At 43.6% G+C, this 10973-nt stretch overlaps 1 long non-coding RNA gene across 1 annotated transcript; it reads right to left on the reverse strand.

Annotated features, from left to right (window-relative positions):
• Positions 1-3920: 3920 nt before the first annotated feature.
• On the reverse strand, positions 3921-9894 carry LOC136600981 (uncharacterized). Its single transcript, XR_010789282.1, has 3 exons — positions 9795-9894; positions 4165-4268; positions 3921-4000 (listed from the first exon to the last, which is right to left on the reverse strand). It is a non-coding gene; the product is annotated as an uncharacterized lncRNA (long non-coding RNA).
• Between the last annotated feature and the right edge of the window lie 1079 nt (positions 9895-10973).

A 10973-nucleotide genomic window follows, 5' to 3' on the forward strand; every position in this document is an offset into this window, starting at 1 on the left:
ATGGAATGACCCTATATATATATATATATATATATATAAAATACAACATACTTCCTATGTAGCCAAATATAACCAATTCTTAATTCAGATTTCTTTGCAAAGACAAGTAGGTCTTCTAAAGCCCAGTACTCCACCCTTTGAAATGTATCTTATCTTCTATAGAACACAGAAACTTCTCCAGACAAATAGCTGTATAACTGGTTCCACTGCCTGTAAGCATCTTCTATTGTGCAAATAACCTGGGCTGACTATTCAAAATGAACTTAGAGTGTAATACACTTGCCCCCACCTTACAAAAACTGCAAATTCACACTCACTAAGGGGGGTTTTATTCATTCCTATACGGACTGATAATATGTGAAGTAGAAATTGGGATTGTATTTACTGAACACCAGACTTCCAATAATGAGCGAATTATGTATAGATAAGAAAAACTCTTAGTACCGCGGTTTTTACACAATTCGCTCAGAATAGGCTACCCAATGACAAACACAATACAACTTATGCCCATTTCTACCCACATACTGATATTCACCACACTGCGATCACTCAGCGGCCAATATATTATAGGGGGCTTTATTCCACCCTGGCATTATTAACAATTCATCGGACACTTCTTTGTTCTTAGCTACCGACATTTTCGTACTATTGCGGATTTTCTTAAACAGCGACATTTTCACACTAAGCCCGATTATCACAAGAAATTCTTCAACTATCAGTTTATCAAAATTTTTCTTTTAAAACAAACTAGTGTATTACTCTCTGCGTAATCCTGTTCACAGCGCCATTTATGTATTGCTGCAAGGAGCAAGACTTAGTTCAAATTACGCTTTAAAGAGAGTTAGACACTATAAGATAAAGGTTCATACTGTAGTTGATTGGGACCCTAATAAGTGGGGTGGGGACCAATATTCATTTGCCAATTTCTTTAGCTATCTTTCACACCTTATCCTCTTTACCAGCAGTATGGACAATGGCTGGCGGTTTATGTACACCAAGAGGCTTATTATTTTTATTCTTTCACACACATAAAACAATTGTTTGTTTCACTATTTTCTGTGGAGTCTTCCATACCTTATCCTCTTTACCAGCACTATGGCCAATGGCTGGCGGTTTATATACACCAAGAGGCTTATTATTTTTATTATTATTTTCTTTATACACTCTTCAAATAGAATACTGTTGTTAATTGGAAATGAATTACACTTTAAATATTAATTTGACTAAAGTACTTATCAGGTGTTTCAAGTACACAATTATCTCATATTAATATCTTAATTCAATAATATTCAAATTAACACAACTCAATATTTTTGAATTCCACATATTCCACGAATCTGTATATTCATATATACACTGTGGTAATCCTGGGCTATTATCTCACACAACTAATCTCAGGAATAAAATTAGATGCCCCTCCTTTGGTCACTCCATTTGTTCAAGTGAGAGACTTAACATGGAGTCTAAGAGTGACCTTCACTCTATACATTACCACAATATACATATATATATACACCAACATCCACTTAAAATGGAGACACACTTCTCACCTAGGCTGGACTGTGTGGAGGGTGGAGCAAGACCTATTCCTATTGTTCTTCCCTCCCATCTCCTTACATCACCTAGCTCCACCCCCTGTGGTCTGGCTCAGCATTTGGTCATTTTTGCTTCATTTCGTTTCTGGTTACCGGACAGTATACACCATATAACACAGTCTAACTCTCATACAGGTCCTTCCATTTATACACACACATAAAGACAAAAACATTTGCATGTCAGTTACTACTTTTTTTTCTTTTTTTTAAGTGTCAGTACTTTTTTTAAGTGTCAGTACTTCCTCACTTGTCTAAAAGTGTTGGTACTTCCCAACCCTGCTTATTTCCCCCCGTCTCAACTACTTCTCTTATACCTATAAGAGGCTCCCATCAGGGATTTTATCCCCTGAAAATTTTAGGCTTCCCTGGTACAATTTATACCATGCCTTCCCGAGATCGGCAAGAGGGTTTCATATTCTGTACTTCCTCACCCTGTATATTTTACCTCGTCTCTACTACTTCTCTTATGTTTATAAGAGGATCCCATCAGGGGTTTTATCCCCTGAAAATTTTAGGCTTCCCTGGTATAACTTATACCATGCCTTCCAGAGATCGGCAAGAGGGTTTCATATTCTGTACACTGACCATGCAAGGTAACAAATAAAGACAATAACAGTTAAACACCCGCACAGCATATTCAGCCCACCATATGAATTCTTAAAAAGCTTGAAGATTTATAAGAGGCATGCACTTCTTACCCCTCGGACAGGAAAGGAGCAGCCAGGAAGCACGGATAGATTGTGGCAAGATAAAACCTTACCTTACTGCGCAGTTTTTGTCAATCCGTGGTTCCGAGTGGCTCCTTATCCCATCTGGGTCCGGGGGGGTTCGAGGTGTAGGTGGTCCTCTTGTTCCATCAAGCCCCGCGTTTGGGCGCCAATTTCTGTTAGGGAATTCAATGTTCCGTCAATATGCTGTGAGGCTCCAAATCAAAGGTGGTTATGGCGGCCGCCGTGAGAAAGCTATGAAACACAGAGATCAGGCCTGTGTCTAGAAGCAATCTGAGTTTATTGTTGTGGAGGGTTAATCTGTTCAAACAGACTGGTCAGTTATGTTGTCCGGTTCCGAATTGACCTAAGCAGGAGCGCTCCTTGAGAGTCAAAGTACTGACCATTACACACGGTATATGGTGAAACAATGAACTCTGTTTTATTGTCTGTATCGTCTCAGTTTGTATAGAAGATCGCCCACGCAGGGATGCGACCTCTGGTAATACAGGGAATAACCTCGTGATTTCCATACATCTTAAACTCATGACTTCTATATCTGACAATAAACTTATGACATAATCATTCATCAAAAACTCGTGGTATATGACATTTTAAGAAAATAGCTGATTTCATATGACTTTTACATCTTATAACTTGACATTTAACTTTAGACGTGTGATATATGACTCAGACAAACACATCTTTAAGAAATTGCTGATAATCTTCTTTGCGGTTAGGCCATCTTTGCTAAATTTATCAACATCTGCTCTTAACTTCCTGATTCCACAGGCGTAAGGTCTATTACTCAATAGTCATGAGTCCTTCAGAGCAGAATAGAATATTTGCAGTATTCAACCTTATTGATTCAAATGGATTACTAAGCAACATATATTAATTTCTTTTTAGCCCCTCTTGGCCCCTATCATTGTGTACATTGACTTATTCTTATACAAAAAGAAGTAGGCGTATCCAAGTGTCGTCCGAATCAAAGGCTAGTGTTACAGAGGTTGAATCTGTTATACTGAGGTCAAAGTACTAAGGTGGTGAATAATTGCGTTTTCTCAATAAACAGTGCTTTATTTATTTGTATGTAGACTCCCTGTCTGGTATCCTTGATTCCAATCTACACATGCCCTACCTAGACAGCCGTTAAGAACAAAGCATTCCACACAACCTTTTGATCAGTGTAACGAGATAAACAAGATCTTAGAGACATGATGGACATTTAAGATTACACCTCTACTTAATGTAATTAAGTACTAAGCTAAATGTACAAGCATTTAGCAGACCTTTTCATAGGACACAGAATAGAGTGTACAATTTAGGCCTACAGCCTCCGGAAACGTATATATAAATTAATATGTTCATAACCCTCACACTGTGGGAGTTGCCATCCTAAATGCGCAGACCGGTGCCAGTGGCCGGCGAGTGACGTTTCTGTGCGGGGCTCTGCGATCCCCGCACAGAAATAGAGCATGCCGCGGTTTGTTTTCCACGTGTGATTCTAGGCTCTATTCTAGAGAATCAATACAGTAAGCAGTGGAGTAGGTCAGTAAATCAATGGCTGAAATAACAGTTGAATTGTGTTACCACGTTACTACTGATAGTCCTCACCTCTTTAGTAACCGGTGGCATGGCTGAAGCCTCATCACAGTATTTCAGTGCCAGAGCTTTCTGTCCTCGGTCTTTGTAGCACTGGGATGAAAGATAAAAAACACCAAAAAAAGCAAAAACCAGTAAAGCAATAGAATCTTACAGTAACTTTGGGGCATTACAGCAGCACACAATGTCCCTGCAGGTTGGATTACAGATGAGTGCTGCTGTATGGTGCCTTCATACCTCTAGGGCAGGATACCTACCTGATATGTATTTCATGGGGCGCACCAAGATCTTGTCTCAGGCTTTGCTTGCAGTCCTACCATATTGCACTAAATGCAGAAGTGCAGTCAATGCAGCTTTTTACCTAAAATAGTAAAAATTGGTCAAAGCCTCATGCAGTGTATTACCTGACCCTGGAATAACATCAATGGCAATTATAAGAATAATGCTGATAATAATACAAATTCTGTATGTCTGTTTTCAGCCTTACAAAACCATAACTATAGAAGTTTAAATTTATACGTAAAGCTAGATATTTTTAGAAATATCTATATTGATATATAAATATCTATTTTTATAGCTAGATATATATCTATGCAGTAAGATGCATTAGATCGATGGTGACACGCGCACCCGAAACAAGGACCACAGGTTGTAAGCAGCCATTTTTCCGTCAGTCTCCACTGGAGTCTCTCCCAGGCCCAAACTGAACCTACCTACCTGAATTGTAAGTACCTACCTTCTTGTTCTCTATGAAAGAACTGAGCGTACCTTCTAAAAAAATGGCGGCGGCAGCAGCAACCAATCAGATTTTGTATAGTTTATGTATAGCTACCTGCCATGCTGTCCATTGGTTTCTACAGTAACATTGCAGCGCCCTCTGTTGGTTTTACAGAAACGTGCTGCACCACCTATTGGATTTACCCAAACTTACAGCACCATAGAGATTAGCGGGTCACCTCCCAGTTCTCCATCTTTGTGCCCTATTTTTCTCTAGGGTGGTTTCAAACCGGCGGGTAAAATCGCGCCATTTTTAACCGATGCGTTGGTTATTGAAAAAAAAGCAGATTTCGCAGCCAATGATTCCCAACGGTTCCCTTCAGCAAGGTTTTCACTGATGTGATGTTGAGAGAGAAAATCACAGCCTGCTGTGTCCTTCTGCGCAGTGCGTTTTTTAAAATCTCCCATGTAATCCTATGGAGGCTGCGTTTTATCGCATCACAAGGCGAAAAATATGCGCTGCATGTTAACATTGGAAAGTCCTACCGACTTGCGCGTTAAACAAAAACATGCGGTTTTTAATGTGCGCGGCAGCGATGCGATTTAATCCTCTAAAAAAAAAGCATCGCTGGTGATTGTCACGGCCGTATATTGGGACAAAACTAAGCCTAAGATTTCTGTGGTTTCGTTTTCACCAGCAGTATTCTCTCCCGTTAATACTTGACCGAGAAAATATAGGACCTCCCCTATGAATACTATGTGCGTAAAAGATCAGGCGGCCGCCATATTCCCACCATTTATTTTGTTTCTTACAGTTGCTCCTACAGCGGTGTGTGTTTGTGTTTGTATATGTATGTGTGTATGTATGTGTATATATTTTACACACATACACACATCGCAATGCATTGTTCTTACAAGGCGCACTGCACTGGCAGACACACTCGCATATTTGCCATGCGAGATATTGGTTTGAGTTTCTCGGGCTGATATAGTGCTCACTTGTGTAAAATCAGCCACAGAGAATGAATTTAACATCACCAAAGACATAAAGCTATACATTGCCCTCTATTGTCAGCATGCTGTTATCCTGACCCCCAAGTGTCAATGCATAATGCATCCCAAGTGGCAGCTTGCCCACCCATATCACGTCTTGTAGCCAAGCTAGAGGCGATACAACAGGGTCTGTTTCACATTTTGTATCCAAGCTAGAGGTAGTACAACTTTAACTTTTTTCCTTCTGCTTTGCTCAGATTCATTCAAATACTGTGGGTCAAAATACGCAGCACAGCCCTAGAGGAATTTGTTAAGGGGTCTAGTTTTTTAAACAGGGTCATTTGTGGGGGTTCTCCAACAGCACCTAGCGGACATGGCGCGGCCCCAACTGCACCATCTGCGTGCAGCGCGGGGACTTCTTACAGATGCGACACTATTGTACCCTTTACATTCCACGGTCAGCATAGATTGCTGTCAGTCCCAACCAGCTCCCACTGTGAACCCTTTACATTCCACGGTCAGCATAGATTGCTGTCAGCCCAAGCCAGCTCCCACTGTGCTCCCTTTATATGCCGCGGTCAGCATAGATTGCTGTCAGCCCCAGCCAGCTCCCTCTGTAAACCTTTTACATGCCACGGTCAGCATAGATTGCTGTCAGCCCCAGCCAGCTCCCTCTGTGAACCCTTTACATGTCACGGTCAGCATAGATTGCTGTCAGCCCCAGCCAGCTCCCTCTGTAAACCCTTTACATGCCGTGGTCAGCATTTATTGCTTTCAATCCCAGCCAGCTCCCACTGTGAACCCTTTACATGTCGCGATCAGCGTAGATTGCTGTCAGTCCCAGCCAGCTCCCTCTGCGAACCCTTTACATGTCGCGATCAGCGTAGATTGCTGTCAGTCCCAGCCAGCTCCCTCTGTGCTCCCTTCACATGCCGCGGTCAGCATAGATGGCTGTCAGTCCCAGCCAGCTCCCTCTGTAAACCTTTTACATGCCCAGTCAGCATAGATTGCTGTCAGTCCCAGCCAGCTCCCTCTGCGAACCCTTTACATGCCACAGTCAGCATAGATTGCTGTCAGTCCCAGCCAGCTCCCTCTATAAACCCTTTACATGCCACGGTCAGCATAGATTGCTGTGAGCCCCAGCCAGCTCCCACTGTGCACTCCCCGCATGTAAACGCACCGTCAATACACTCCCCAGCATGTAACCACACCGTCACCACACTCCCCGCATGTAACCCCACCATCACCACACCGCCCTTATGTAACCGTACCGCCACCACACTCCCAGCATGTAACCCCACTGTCTCCACACTCCCTGCATGTAACCGTACCGTCACCACACTCCCTGCATGTAACCCCAGGTCGCCACATTTCCCTCATGAAAACCCACTAGTCATTTGAGGGGGTTCTTTATAGTTTTGGCCGCTCAATGGCTCTATAAGTGGGCAATAGGGCCTGAAATTTATTCAGTGGTACCCTGAAATCCAACGGGTATTCCTTTCATTGTAGGCCTAGCCATGGGTCCTGTAAGTCTATTAGGGCCACAATGGGTATGTTTCTGAACACGGGACAAACAGGGGTATCGATTTTGGGGTGAAAGCCTTCATTTATATGTGTGCTGTACAAAAAAAACTGTTTTTAAATTGACACAATAGCCCAAAAAAGGAAAATCCTATTTTTTTCCTTTTGCTTTGCTTGAATTTATTCAAAAACTGTGGGGTCAAAATATGCAGTACATGCCTAGATAAATTCGTTAAGGGGTCTAGTTTTTAAAATGGGGTCATTTCTGGGGGTTCTATATGGTTTTGGGCGCTCAAGAACTCTACAAGTGGGCAATGGGGCCTAAAAGGACTTCAAGCAAAATCTATGTTCTGAAAGCCACCGATTACTCCTTTTATTTTGGGCCCCGTTGTGTATCCAGACATAAGATTAGGGCCACAATGGGTATGTCTCTGAACACGGGACAAACAGGGGTATCCATTTTTGGGTGCAAGTCTTCCTTCAGATGTGTGCTGTACAAAAAAAGCTGTTTTTAAAATGACAGAATTGCCGAAAAAACGAAAATCACAATTTTTTCCTTTTGCTTGGTTTGAATTCATTCAAAAACTGTGGGGTCAAAATATGCAGTACACCCCTAGATAAATTCCTTAAGGGGTCTAGTTTTCAAAATGGGGTCATTTGTGGGGGGTTTCTATTGTTTTGGGCGCTCAAGAACTCTACATGTGTGCTATGGGGCTAAAAGGACTTCAAGCAAAATTTCTGTTTTGAAAGACACTGACTACTCCTTTCATTTTGGGCCCCGTTGTGGACTCAGATATAACAATAGGGCCACAATGGGTATATTTCTGAACACGGGAGAAATAGGGGTATCCATTTTGGGGTGTAAATCCTGATTTTCATGTAAACTATAGGAAAAAAATATGTCTTTAAAATAACAGATTTGCAAAAATATGAAATTTTACTTTTTCTCCTCTAAATTGAATTAATTCCTGAAAAAAAACTGTGGGGTCAAAATACTCATGACACCCCTCAGTGAATACATTAAGGGGTGTAGTTTTTAAAATGAGGTCATTTGGGGGGGTATCTATTATTCTGACACTCATGAGCCTTTCCAATCTCGGCTTGGTATAGAAAAACAAAGTGTTCCTCAAAATGCTAAAAAGTAATGTTAAATTTGTACGTCTCCTAAATAGTTTAAAAAAAACGAAAGTTTTTCCAATGTGCGCCCAAAATAAAGTAAACGGGTGGAAATATAAATCTTAGCAAAAATTTCTATATTATGTTTGCACATATTTAAGATATTGCAGTTGGAAATGTGAAAAAATGACGATTTTTTTCAAAATTTTCCCAATTTTGGCGCTTTTAATAAATAAACACAATTTCTATCGGTCTATTTTTTCCGCCTAAATGAAGCACAACATGTGGCAAAAAACAATGTCAGAATCGCTTGGATATGCAAAACCTTTCTGGTGTTTTTCCATGTTAAAGTGACACATGTCAGATTTGCAAAATTTGGCCTGGTCATTAAGGCGCAAACAGGCTTGGTCACTAAGGGGTTAAATATGAGCCATACAGAAGTTATTCACTTACCTCAGGGGTGTCAAACTCATTTTCACCGAGGGCCACATCAGGTTTTTGGTGAACTTCAAAGGGCCGATTATAAGACAGTACAGTAAGGGCTCGTTCACACCAGCGTATTTGCGTACATGATATGCAGAGAACAGAAGCCATTGATGTCAATGATTTCATTCACATGATGTATATTCTCACACAGCATGACCTATTTTGTTTCAAACTACGCACCCCAATAGGCCATTGAAGTGAATGGGCCGCGCAAATACGTGGTGAATGCGCAGGAAGCCTATGTATTCAATGCATATTTGCGCACCATCTCAGGGGCCCATCTGCGTTCTTTTCTGCGTGCCCAAATACGCAGGCATAAGCGATTTTCGATTGCACAAATACGTAGCGTATTTGTGCGACCGAAATGCAATTACGCCCGTGTGAACGAGCCCTAATAGTGACCCCCATAGTGGTCGCAGTAGTAATAGTGACTCTGATAGTGGCCCCAGTAAAAATATTGACCCCCACAGTAGACCAGTTAGTAATAGCGATCCCCACAGTGGCCCCAGTAGTAATAGCGACCCCTACAGTAATATTACTCCCTCCCAGCAGCAATATTACCCACTCCCAGCAACAATATTAACCCCCCCACACAGCAACATTAACCCCCACCAGCAATATTAACCCCTCCCCCCTGCACCAATATTAACCCCCTCCCAGCAACAATATTAACACCCCCCCCTCCTCCCCTTCCCAACCCGGCAGCAATATTAACCCCCTGCCAGCAACAATATTAACCCCCTCCCAGCAGCAATATTAACCCCCACCAGCAATATTACCACCCCACCCGACCCCCGCAGCAATATTAACCCCCTGCCAGCAACAATATTCACCCCCACCAGCAATATTACCACCCCACCCGACCCCCGCAGCAATATTAACCCCCTGCCAGCAACAATTTAACCCCCACCCCCACCCCCCAACACACCAGCAATATTAACTCCCTCAGCCCCGGCAGCAATCAGCATTATTAACTTTCTCCCAGCAACAACAATATTAACCCTCACCCCCCAGCAGCAATATTAACTTCCCCCTTCCCCAGCCATGTGCTTACCTCCACGATCCGAGGAGGAACGGTGCTGAGCCCGGGTGGCATATGAACTTTTCCCACAAGACTTCTGCACTATTGAGCAATTCCAGCAACCTGATTGGTTGTTTGGGGAATCAGCCAACCCAGACAACCAATCAGGTTGCTGGAATTGCTGACTAGTGCAGAAGTCTTGTGGAAAAAGTTCATATGCGTCCGGGTGTGCACTGACATCAGTGAGCAGCACGGCACGCTTCCTCCCTGAGTCCTCTCCTGCGGAACTGAACAGCAGGGGACTCAGGGGAGAAGGGACCAGCGCTGTCAGTGTGATTACCAGCGGGGAGCTGCGGCACCCCAGCTGGTAATCACTACAGTGGTGAGCGGCCGTCGGCACGCCGCGGGCCACATAACACAAGGCAGCGGGCCGGATTCGGCCCGCGGGCCTTGTGTTTGACACATGTGACTTACCTGCTCCGTTGCTGGCGTCCCCGTCTCCATGGCTCCGTCTAATTTCGCTGGCTTCTTGCTTTTTTAGACGCGCTTGCGCTGTGCGGTCTTCTGCCTGGTGAATGGGGCCAGTCCCAACCAGCTCCCACTGTGAACCCTTTACATTCCACGGTCAGCATAGATTGCTGTCAGCCCAAGCCAGCTCCCACTGTGCTCCCTTTATATGCCGCGGTCAGCATAGATTGCTGTCAGCCCCAGCCAGCTCCCTCTGTAAACCTTTTACATGCCACGGTCAGCATAGATTGCTGTCAGCCCCAGCCAGCTCCCTCTGTGAACCCTTTACATGTCACGGTCAGCATAGATTGCTGTCAGCCCCAGCCAGCTCCCTCTGTAAACCCTTTACATGCCGTGGTCAGCATTTATTGCTTTCAATCCCAGCCAGCTCCCACTGTGAACCCTTTACATGTCGCGATCAGCGTAGATTGCTGTCAGTCCCAGCCAGCTCCCTCTGCGAACCCTTTACATGTCGCGATCAGCGTAGATTGCTGTCAGTCCCAGCCAGCTCCCTCTGTGCTCCCTTCACATGCCGCGGTCAGCATAGATGGCTGTCAGTCCCAGCCAGCTCCCTCTGTAAACCTTTTACATGCCCAGTCAGCATAGATTGCTGTCAGTCCCAGCCAGCTCCCTCTGCGAACCCTTTACATGCCACAGTCAGCATAGATTGCTGTCAGTCCCAGCCAGCTCCCTCTATAAACCCTT

The sequence above is a fragment of the Eleutherodactylus coqui genome, unplaced genomic scaffold (genome assembly GCF_035609145.1).
Source record: "Eleutherodactylus coqui strain aEleCoq1 unplaced genomic scaffold, aEleCoq1.hap1 HAP1_SCAFFOLD_33, whole genome shotgun sequence".
Lineage (NCBI taxonomy): Eukaryota > Metazoa > Chordata > Amphibia > Anura > Eleutherodactylidae > Eleutherodactylus > Eleutherodactylus coqui.